Here is a 12,154-nt window from a genome sequence, read left to right as displayed (position 1 = left end):
ATGAACACTGTGTTTGTTCACGGCCATCAACATGGCCTTACCCTAGAGTGGAGGTACGGAGTGAGACTGAACTTTGGAAGTTTGAACTTATGCAGTTTAACTGTACTGACGATAAGGGGTGTCACTAGGTACACACCCCGTCCACTTGGCTTGTTCATGGAAAAAAAAAAAAAAAAAAAAAAGAGATCCTAAAAATCTTGTTATGCTGCATTCCAACGAAATTCACTTTCGGGTTATCCCGCTTCACCTCCCTTGTGACACGAAGATTCCCTAAATCCTCACATAATAAGTAAATTAAACTAAAACATATTTTTAGAGAAAAAACTTCGATATACGTGGAATAACACGACAAAAATTTAAAGCACTACCTCTTACAGGATGTTCACAATAATAAGATAGAGTTGTTCAGGGACTTTGTGGACGCCCTATATATTTGTAAATTAAATATGATTCTGATAACTGCTTTCCTGTATTGTGCAGCAATTTTAATAGACAGCATTACATATCCATACACTGGGAAATGCTACACCGATTTTATCTTTGGAACTATTCCTTTCAAAATCCGATTGAGGAGTGTGCGTTAATAAGAAATAAATTACTAAGTGAAAATTTTATTTAATTAGCAAAATATTGCAAATGATGATGACATAAATAACAGTATTTCTATTTCACATTTGCTGGGTCAAATAACAAGAGTTTTATTAAAAACAAACCAACTTTAAGCAAATGTTAAAATAATAAACTCTACTACAGTAAGTGTGCAATGTGCAATAATTAAGTAACGAAAAGGTTTATGGGCAAGTACCACATTTTTGGCTTTATTTAATATTATGCAGAATAGAGATTTTAAAATTAAGCAGGAAAGTAACCTTCGATTAGCGTAGGTTTTGAAATCATTTTCGAGAGCATAGGTCCCTCTATTTTAAGAGGGGATAGAAAATTTCACCAGTGGGAGGAGCGAAACGATTTTATATGGAAAGCAACGGATGAGCAAAGCGGAAACGAATGTAGCTTGATCTCTCAGGAAATTAGTAAGGAAACGTGAAAATACTAATATATTAAAGTTTTTTGAAAGCTAGATTGAAAAATTCATGTCATTAAATAAACAAGAATAATGTGAAAGAGTTAGAAATCTAGTTTATTAACTGAAAAAGGTTATTGATAATTTTTGCAGATGATGTTCTTCATATAGAAAGATTTTAGATATGGTAGAAGTTTCGCCTTATTAACAGCTTTCGAAATTATGGTTAGCAGTGCTTTTTACCCTCTAGGAGAAGTAATATAGTGTCTTTGTCTACAGAACACTGTTCGTTTTTCCTAAAATTAGAAATAAAAATTATACTCCGAATCTTCACAAAAATACTGTCTATTAGCATGAAGCCTGGTAAGAAAGGATCTACTATACTTCATAATGAGATATATGCGAAGGAAGTACTAAAATTTCGAACCCCTGATTTCTTAGCGAACACGTATGTTTAAAGAAAATTATATACGACTTTTATTATGCAATCAAAAATTGTTTAGTATACCAGTCTGGAACTGAAATCATAGCAGCAGAAGATTATCATTTGATTTAGCGACTATTTTTATTTGTTTTCTGAATTTTGAAAAACTGGAATATGATATTTTTTTAAAGTAACGTATAATTTTAAATTTAATTCTTTAAGAATCGAACAATGAATTTTGCTGAGAAGTGACAAAATGACTTGAAAGTTGAATCTATGGAGAAACTGAGAAATTTCATAATTGGCAGAAACATTAAGTAGTTGTTGGGTAAAATATGGACAACTTTTAGTTCAACAACTGTTGCTTGTTTTTGTCTAAGTGTGTATATTGTTAGCTATATTGCTGTCGGCTAAAATTATTATTGATTAAATTTGTTGTCGGGTTAATGTCTTGTATAGTGAATGTCTTGTCAGCTAAAAGTTCTTTTGGCTAAAAGCATATTTTGGTAAAAATGTACGTGTAGGCTAATAGCTATCGACTGAATATCCTGGACTCGCAATTTTTACCTTTCCAGAGAAAATGCCCTTGGCACGTTCGGTAAATGAATTTTGTCTAACATTCCTAACAGATGTAAATTCTGCCATTGCGCTTCACGAGTCATGTAAGACTAATGGTTCGGTTTGGTTTATGTGATTATGGCAAAACCTCAAGGGCTATGTGCCTAAGGGGAATGATGCCTTCGTGGAGGACGTTCTAAGGAAAACTGGCTCGTATACACATCACACATGGGGACAACCATGAAAATGCCCATGCAGCCAGCCCGCTTGAGAGATTCGAACCTCGGAGCAAACTAACAGTGTTCAGGGACTTTACCGCTTGGCCGCTGTAAGACTAATGAAGTAGATTACTTGTATAAAATTTTAGGTAGATGCTACTTTTTGTAAGTTAAATTGTATATAAAATTGGTGTCAGAGTGAAATTTCTGATAACCTGTCCTGCACGTGTCTGGTATGTTTAACAACCAAACTACAATAATTTCTTTGCAAAGAGAACTAATTGGTATATTTTCCTATAGATACATTAAAATGAGAATTAGCAGATGCAAATGATTTTTTATAATTACACATTTTCTTACAACTGTAAAGGTTATTTTATATTTTAGGCTATTTCATATCGTTTGGAAATAATTTTGTGAATTGTGTTTTAAATAACGATGCTAAAATGGTCTTGAAATATTGATACTAATCCCAATATCTTCCGAACTTATGTTAAACACTAGCTATACTACATTACAAGAAATTCAACCCGTTTTAAGCTAATAAAATATCGTCCTCCATCACTCACCAGTGACGGAGTACTTTGAAGTACATTTCTGGAAGGTTGGCTTGATACTACGCTAATTATAATGGCTTTTTTGTGTCTAATATGAATTTTAGATAGTTCTTTTTACCCCTATAAACGCATCATCGATGGCTAAGGAAAATTATTCCTCTTGTACTTAGTATAATCAGTAACGTATTTGTTTGCTCGCTTGTTTTCGTATATAAAGATTTAGTTATTTAAAACTGAGAAAATGACAGCTTTAATCATTAAATATCTGCCATTGCTGCAGATTCATCATAATAATCTGTCTACGTCGGACAACAGAATGTTATTCTAAATTTTCTATACTTGTGATTACCTTTTGAAGGAATAGCTTTAATATCTGCTATAGTCATTTACAAAACATGTACGACAAGATGTAAAATTTTTCAACGCCGAAAACTCTACCGATACTAAGTTTTTAGTTGATGGCCGAATTTATAACATGCTTGGGAAGGTTTCTGGAAACTGACGCTTAAAGCACTTAGATGAAAAATCCACCTGGGGGAGAGAGGAAAAAAACAAACAAACAAAAAAAAAAAAAAAAAAAAAAAAAAAAAAAAACCACCTTTCCTTTTCCATATTACATCATGTGTAACCAGACCAGTTTTGTGAACAACAGTGATAAATGTGTATGTAAGGGAAGTATACGCGCTTTCACTTTGCATTCATTTGAATACTTGAAGCTTATTTATCAGACTATTTTGCGTAACTACGAAGGCAAAAGATTCGAAGTGTTCGAGTTTTCACTTCTTTTTAAATGTTAAACTCATTGAATATCTACCTATGTATTGTACACATTACTCGCTTAAAACATATGAACTAACTTATTTCACTTGCCCAAAATAAAATCAATTATATTTATTAAAAACTGAAAATAAACAATAAATACAAAAGAACTATAAAATATTAAGAAATAATGTTTCGGAGGAAATAGTAAGGGAGCAACTGATTTTTAATTCCTCAAAACTTCGTAAATAATGAAATTATAAATAAATCAAGTAATGTATTTTAAATTGCCTGAATTTAAAATAATAATGTCGAAAATGTCCGGCAGCAGCACATACTTTAATTAGCAAGCCATTAAATTTCCTTTCTATTCATATATATTCCATTTTTGCTTAAATTTATTATAAAGCTTATCTTCCCCCAAATGATAGAAATAGAAATAAAGTGAAACCATAGTTATAGTTACTTAATTATTATCGAATGATTTAAATTCTTATGTCAGGCTTTCGGACGAAAATAGCTAATCCTACAGGGAAAAGAAAGATTTAGACAAAGTGTAAATTCCATTTAAAGGGTAATTGCTTCCTGTTTATTACTACAAAAATCAGACATTATACCATTTAAAAATAATTACGTTGTAAAGTATTCCAAATGTTCAAAAAGGAAAAAAAAAATAGGCTTTAAATACTCTAAGCCGTAACTGCCGTAATTTCTCAAAAAATATTCCTTTATTATTATCATTCTTGTTATTATCATTAGAACTGAGACAAGGGTGAAGAAAGTCAAGTGAACAACAAAGACTGGGCGCCACAATTAGCTACGAATATTTCGAAATTCGTCTTAAAAAAGACCATATGATCATTCACTTTCAACTCTGAAACACATGAAAAAGTATTAGAAGAATCTCGTGTTACAAATAATCCAGATGAATTTAGAATTAATTATATCAGTTTATTGAACACTGAGCTTTCATAATTCTGCACACACTGTTTTTTAACATTAAACATTTATTGTTGTAACTAACGCATTGCAATTGATTTATGCTTGTTTATATTAACTGTTGAGCTGCATAGACTAAACGTTTTTAGAAAGTACCACGTTGTCGACATTAGTAATTATTTATCATCTCCTTTTAATTTGAAGTATAGCTCTTACTGCTCATACTCTTGTTTCCTCATAATAAGTTTTCACAAGTCTTACGGATGATGATGTAACTGCTTACAATTTCTTGTAGCAGACCTAACGCCATCAAGGTTCGCAGGAATAGCACTGGAAGCCGTCAGTGACGAGAAATAAAGGATGCCTAGAAATAAAGAATAAAATTATTATAGTTTACCAAAGGAAATTGTTTATGAATTAAAAAAGATGGTCTCGACATTCGGGTACGAATGATAATGGGCCTAATACGACTAGTATATGATAATGGGCCTAATACGACTAGTATATGATAATGGGCCTAATACGACTGGACTATATAAATGTGTGCAAGCCATTATTTGGCAAAGAAATAATCAAGCTAAAATATTCCTGGCTCGCCTCTTAGTTTAAATTTAGTACGCGAAAACTTTACAAAATCGAATATAGTAAATATTTTTGGAAAATGCACAGAACCTACAATTTGGGGGGAGGGTGGAGGGACGGAGGGGATCTTACGAGCTGACTGCATGCACTTAGGGAAACGGTATTAAAAGGCCAGACGGATATGCGAGGGCATCAAAAGGAAATGCTGTTAAAAAATTGGATCTACAAATAACCGATGAACACTAGTTATTAAAAGATATAACATCAAATAATAAATAATTACAATGGAGTGAAAAAAATAGGATTTTGAAACAAATCAATTAAATGTTTTTTCTGTATATTATTTGCGTAGAATTTAATACTGCAATTAATGGAAAAGTAAGTAAAGTCTTACAGTCAAAACCATAATTGTACGTAAAGACGTATGCTTAATAAAGGGATTATATGATTCTTTACAGTAGACGAGAGAAAATAATTCTGAAAGTATTCTTGAGAAAAGTGAAAATTTATTTTTAGAGATAAATATCTCATGAGAATTTGAACAGAAAATATAATAAATCAGATTGTCAAGAATCAATTAATAAGAAAATTAATTTTCCAGGAGAACGTTTTTCTTAGTCGAAATTAAAGAACTGTTAGATGTTTTAATCTCACAATTGAAATGGGGCTACGAAAAACTAAATGCAATATCTTCCCATTTTTCAGCTTCTGAACTAGTGAGAAATTAATGTCTTTGAATTTAGGTAATTTAAAGGCAGTAACATATAACTTCGCACTTAAATATCTGAATAATTTAAATGCTGCAGAAATTCTATTTAAAACATCCAGTTTAAAAAAAATATTTTCAGTAATTCAGGAAACTAAAACACCTCTAAGTTTAGATACCTTAAAAATAATTCAGGAACGTAGTTTAATTCGATAACATCCGCATTTAGAAGTAGCATTAAAATACTTTATAATTGTCTCGAAAGAAGTTTCAAATTTAAAATAATAAAAATTATATAAGATCTTCAAGAAGTCAAGAAAGCCTTCAGGCCTGGCCATTCTTCCTATAAAACCTAAAGTTAATCCTTAAAGAGATATTGAAAACACACTGATGATTTTGCTTTGCTTAAAGGAAAAAAAAATATATATATCATACTTGAAAATTTGATGCAGTGCTCTTTATTGAAAAGGAAGCTTTCAATTGCTTTACATTTCAAAACTGGAAATCATTACCTGAATAATTTTTTTTGAATGTTTGTTTGATTATTATTAATGATCAAATACTATAATGACTAAACACTATTATAAGAGCTATGGTATAATAATTTGAAATAGTTACCTTTAAGGAATGTAAATGTGTACAGATATAGTTCAGTTTTATTTTGTGTATGCATATATATATGCATACACACACATACACACATAATATATTATATGTATATATAGGCGTGTGTGTGTATTATATATTTCTTTTTTCTACCCCTTTTCTCCAAATTGGCTGCGCGCTTTGGTACTGTATACGGGGGCGTGCATTTACTTCTTTGCCTCAGGTGAGAAAATATGTAATCAGACTCTAATCATTATTATCAACATTATTGAGTTTGCGGAAATCTGGTCTTAAAAAATAAACATAAATTTATAGTTGATGTAAAAGGAAGAGTTATATTTCAGTAAACTAACAGGTAGTAATTTGAGAAACTAACTTACTGTGCCTAACTTGAAAAAAAGAGAACTTAATATTAGGCTGATCTTGCGGCAAACAAACTTTGATTTTCGTTATCTACCATCCTTACCTATATAATTTACGTGGATTCATTGTAGAAAAGTTCGCCAAATTCTGCTGCGATTTAAAGTGAACCCCTTTTTATTTACATTCAAATCAGTGGCACAGGAATAAATGTTTCCCGAGCTTTCCGATATGAGTGAAAACGTTTTAAATTTATTGTGAATTATTATAGGTTTATGAAGATCATTGGTATAAAGGTAACGGAAATACATCGTATACCACAACATTTAAATTATTCTTACTTTGGTTTACTATCATAGTAAGAGGGATAAAAATTGAAATTTGGTGCTATTATTTTAAAATTTGAGACAGCGTAAGGAAAATATATATATACTGCATTTTTTAAAAGTGAAAATTTAATGTTAAATTTAGTGCCAGTAAATGGAAAGAGAGCATGTTTTTAGCATAGTCAGATGCTAGCTTTAATTTAGAGACTTCATTCATCTTTTTACATAGTATAACAAAATAATAGGCAGCTAAACAAAGCGAGTTCAGAAAGAAGAGAGAGGAGGAAAAATGTTAACTCACACGGAAAATTAGACAGTAAAATTTTTATAGTTCACTTGCACTACTAAATGTTGCTGCAATGGAGGATATTCATTTCATGTATAGTTTATTTGTGTGTGTGGGGAGGGAGGAGGAGAAAAATCCATCTCCTAACAAACAATAAACACCCCCTACCGACTATTTTTCCCCCCACATTTAATGAGGATTACTTAGTTTACTCGTTTTCGGATAGATGGCGCTAACATCTACCGTTGAATAGTAAGAGAAAGATCGTAGTGTTGTGCAGGGAAGTGTCATTCATAAGGTCGTCTTCTCTATGAGCTTCATCCTATTAGGAGCCCGTTTCGTTCCACATGGTAAGCCCCTTCTTTTTCGAATTTCATGTATAGGATCTCATGGAGAGATATCGAGCATTTTTTGATGCGCATTTTTATCTTGCTTTTTCATAAGAAAATAAGGCGTGGTTGCGTTGTAGCTGAGGCGAATTAAGCCTAACTTGCATTTCAGAAATTTTATAGGACCAGCATTTAAAATATATCTGTTTCTCATTTTGACCCAAAAACTTCGCAAAAATTTATAAAGTTTTCTTCAAACTTTGGCTATTTCCTAAAGCATTTTTTAAACATCTATTTCGCTGGTTTTAATACAAAAGGATTTCTTTACGGTTAGAGATTATGCCTTTTTTGGAAGTCACTTTTAATATGTTGAAGAAATACGTTTGATTTTCTGGATAGTAAAAAAATAAGGAGATGCAAACAAAGTATATTTCATGATTAAATAAAAGGAATGTAAACTTTTACATGCTTAAATTTGAGCTACCAGAACTTTCAATTTTACTTGAGCATTAGACGTGCGTGACTCATTTCCGTTAAATTTTCATTATTTCAGTAAATTTAATACTTAAAAAATTTGTTTAATCACAAGGAATATGGTACTGCTGCAGAGGAAAAGAAATGAAAAAAGAAAATATTACATACAGAAAATATTCGCACATACTGATGTGCTTTCTGGATCTCTGTTCGCAGTACCGTTAGGAGTATCTTAAAAATTACATTTTAACCTAGGACTTGCATCGCGGTATCAATTGAAGTAAATTACAGATTTCCCGATTTAGAATCCGTTGCCTTTCCAATTGTTATTGAGTTAAAAATTCAGGTTTGAAACACGCAGAGACACAAAAAAGTAAAAATATTTGATGGCACGAATTTTTTTCATTTCTCAAACTTTTCGTTTTTTATAAAGTAACTACTCAGATATTTTTTAAGTTAAGAATCAAAATGGCAGGCTGTTGATAGCGTAGACAAAGATTCAAAATTAAACCTATACATTTTATTTTTCAATTATATGGTCAAAAATAGAAAATTAAAAATTTAAACGCTATTTAAAAAATATTATATTCCAGTTTTTCAAAATTTAGGAAACAAATGAAAATATTTTCTAAATCAGTTGATAATTTTTTGCTTCGTTCATTTCAGTTTCAGTCTGGTATACTAAGAAGTTTGTGTAATTGCATTACAGAAATCTTATATGATGTTCTTGTAACATACGTACTTACTAAGAAATCGGGTGCTAAAAAATTTAATAGTTTCTTCAAATATATGTCTTTATCAAGCATAACAAATCCTTCTTTTCCAGACCTCATGTTAATGGGCGGTACTTTTGTGAAGATGCAGGTATATTATTTCTTCTAGAAAGTAAATTAATAGCACTGAAAATCATAATTTCGAAAGCTGTTAAGGTTATGGTGTTATCTTTTGAGTAATTTGAAGCTCCACAGGCACTGTGAAATTAAATAAAAAAATTTGAAAATAAAATAAATAAATTAAGACTCAAATTATTATCTATTAATTAAAAAATCGGTAACTAATTTTTATTAAAATTGGTTATCGAAATTTTTAAACCCAAATAAGTTATTGATAAATAATTACAGCTCGTACATCTATTTCTTAAATTTGAGTTACAACTTACAAATGTTGTTCTGTGTTGTATTTAACCAACGTTCTTTTATCCGACCTAAGGTCTGACAGCAGAAATTTATTAATCAGAAGTCCCAGCATAAGGTCCGGTCGAATCGGCGCCTGTTGATTAGAAATATAATGCACAAAGAATGTAGCTACCCTGCCAGTATAGTGGTTAGTGATTCTGATTGCTGTACCGATGGGCCCGGGTTCAATCCCGCAGAAGGCATGGATGTACAGTGTCTTTGCAGCCAGGAGCATTCAAAATGCACGGTGATCCGAAAGTTATCCCTAGTGGGTTGATGGTAGGGAAAGAAGGGCGGAGACCCTTGGATCGTTCCCTGAGGTGTTCTTGCTCAAAACTGAGGCGAAGTTTAACTGTTTAACTCGCTTCAGCTTGTACCTGCATTAAGAAGGTGCCGCTCTGATTAATTTAGCAGTGCTGTCTGCTGTATCGGTGCTCCCGGGTTTGTATCCCGTTATGGTTATTTGTATAATGTCTGTGCGGCATGAAGGCACTTAATAAACTAGTGGGCCGGAATTCTTCTTGGCTTATTTGATGTAGAAACCCTCGGATTCGTTCCACGGCGTTTTCTCTATCTAAATTGAATGATGTTGTATAATTAGTGCAGTGGGGACTATGCCTGTATGACCAGGGGTGTAATTCTATTCTCCATTCACTTCTACATGTACCCTCTATTAATGCTTTTTATAATTTGCCCATTTGTACATGAAGGGATATCTTTTCAGATATAAACCTTCTCGGAATCTTACTAATTAAAAATAACATGAATAATAACATAATATAAATTTTTACATTTTTCAGTATTATTGACAAATAGTTCTTGACAAATGCATAAAGTAAGCTGATTTGATAATGAGAATGAAAACCTCATTTATGATTGAATAAATCTTGAAAGGTATAATATGATTTCTTTTTGTTTTGGAAACCAAGCTAAAAACTACAGTAAATTTGCATTTCCCCCCAAAACAGAAATTTTCTTTTTTTTAAAAAATAAAGCTGAAATTCAGAGCAAATTTATGTCTGTTTCTCAGTTAGAATACTCAACAGCTAAAATGCTATAATGTTTTTTTAATGACAGGCAATGTCGTTTACTTATGAAATAAATCAAATCATTATTCATTATTATACAAAAATATAGAGCAAGCAATCATTTTTTTCCTAGTAAAATTCAGGTTAGAGAGTTTCCTTCCTGAACCTATAATTTTTTTTTTTTTTTTTTTTTTTTTTTTGGTAAGCCAGTTTTTTCAACAAAAAAAATTTATTAAACTTCAAACCATTCCATTTTCCGTAAATTGCTCTTACCATTATAAAAATGGGACGGTAACAATAAATCTTGACTTAAATACATTTGTTTATTTTATGTAAAAATTTTTAATGTAGAAAATATGATAATGATGGATTACTTAACTACATGGTATCTCATATTTTTTGAATAAATCAAAATTTATAGACTAAGTGAAAAATGAATAACAGAACACTCCCCTGAATACACTACACTGCAAGATACATTCCGTAAGTAGTGAATTTCCTTATGCTTGATGGTAAAAATATGCAGAAGAAAGTGGTAATTCTTATAAATTACTTTACCAGTTATTTTACGTTGGCAAATCTGTACTATCATTTCTACCTTTTCGTTTTACAGCCATAAAGCAAATTAGTTCGCATATTTAAGCAAGTGTTTGAGATTGCTTAGACAGAGCTTGTTCTGCTTGCTGAAAGCCACGATACTAGTTTACTATTCTAAGGTAAGAGATCCTGTCGTCGAGTTGCTTTATTTTGGCCAATAATGCTTTCACGCCGGTGTAAGCATAAGAGCCAAAACATTTGCAATTAATTTACTCTGCGTTGTCTTTGGCTATTTGATACTTGGATTTAATTAATATAAAATTCTATTTTGGTTCTCGTCATAAATGCTGGCAGATTTGCAAGCGCAAAATGTGTCTTCTGTTCATCTTACTTAGTTTTAAATAAAAGGGTCTTTTACACCCTTCTCCAGTCTTTGTAAATCTTCTCAAGACATAGCGATGAGTCACTTATAGTCTTATTTAGATCTTCACAAGCTAGCTTTAGTAAAAGGCTCATTCCAATACAAAATAATGCCAAAATTATGCTGAAAAAATAATAAAAATGAAACAGATAGAAAAATATTAATTAGCTGAAACCTATTTCTGTAGCGTTGAGCATTTTAAAATTCAGCAGCTTTCCCCAAAGCTCCGATTTTATTAAATAAATTACCAAGAAGTTTCTGGGGTAATAAATTACACACTTCCATAATAGGCCTCCAAATTTTCATGCAGATTATTAGGCGAAGATAGAGAAGCTGAAACTAAAACGCTCCAAAGTACCTCATAAATCTCTCACTGGGTTAATGCATGATGAAACTGCTCGCTAGTATGTATGTTAATTATTTTCTTATGCAGATAATGCTTCATTTTGCAATTTCTGCATATTAGAGCATTACTGAGATGATTATCGTAGTTGAAAACCGAGAAAAATGAAATTTTCTTACTTCTTCTAAGCAAATAAAGAACCTGTATTAAAATATATAGTTAAGAACAATTATTATCGCAGAGTTTCTCACACCCTTATATGACGATCTATCTTGTAGTTTGTTTGTTAGTTGAACACAGTAAAGTACCTCAGGGAGCCTTTCGTGAAGGACATTCTAAGAGAAAATGGCTCGTATTCCTGTTAAATGAGGAAAATCATGAAAAAATGCTGACGGTTTCCCACAGTTCTTTTATTCACATTTGAAAAGCGATATTGGATTCTAATTTTTTGTCTATAGTTGTTTACTTCGTGAGTCGTTCTTTTCAAGAAAGTTATTTGTAAAAA

Source organism: Stegodyphus dumicola, chromosome X1 (assembly GCF_044657685.1).
Source record: "Stegodyphus dumicola isolate Sdum_Otavi_A_Nest chromosome X1, ASM4465768v1".
Lineage (NCBI taxonomy): Eukaryota > Metazoa > Arthropoda > Arachnida > Araneae > Eresidae > Stegodyphus > Stegodyphus dumicola.
This window is presented reverse-complemented; position numbering follows the sequence as displayed.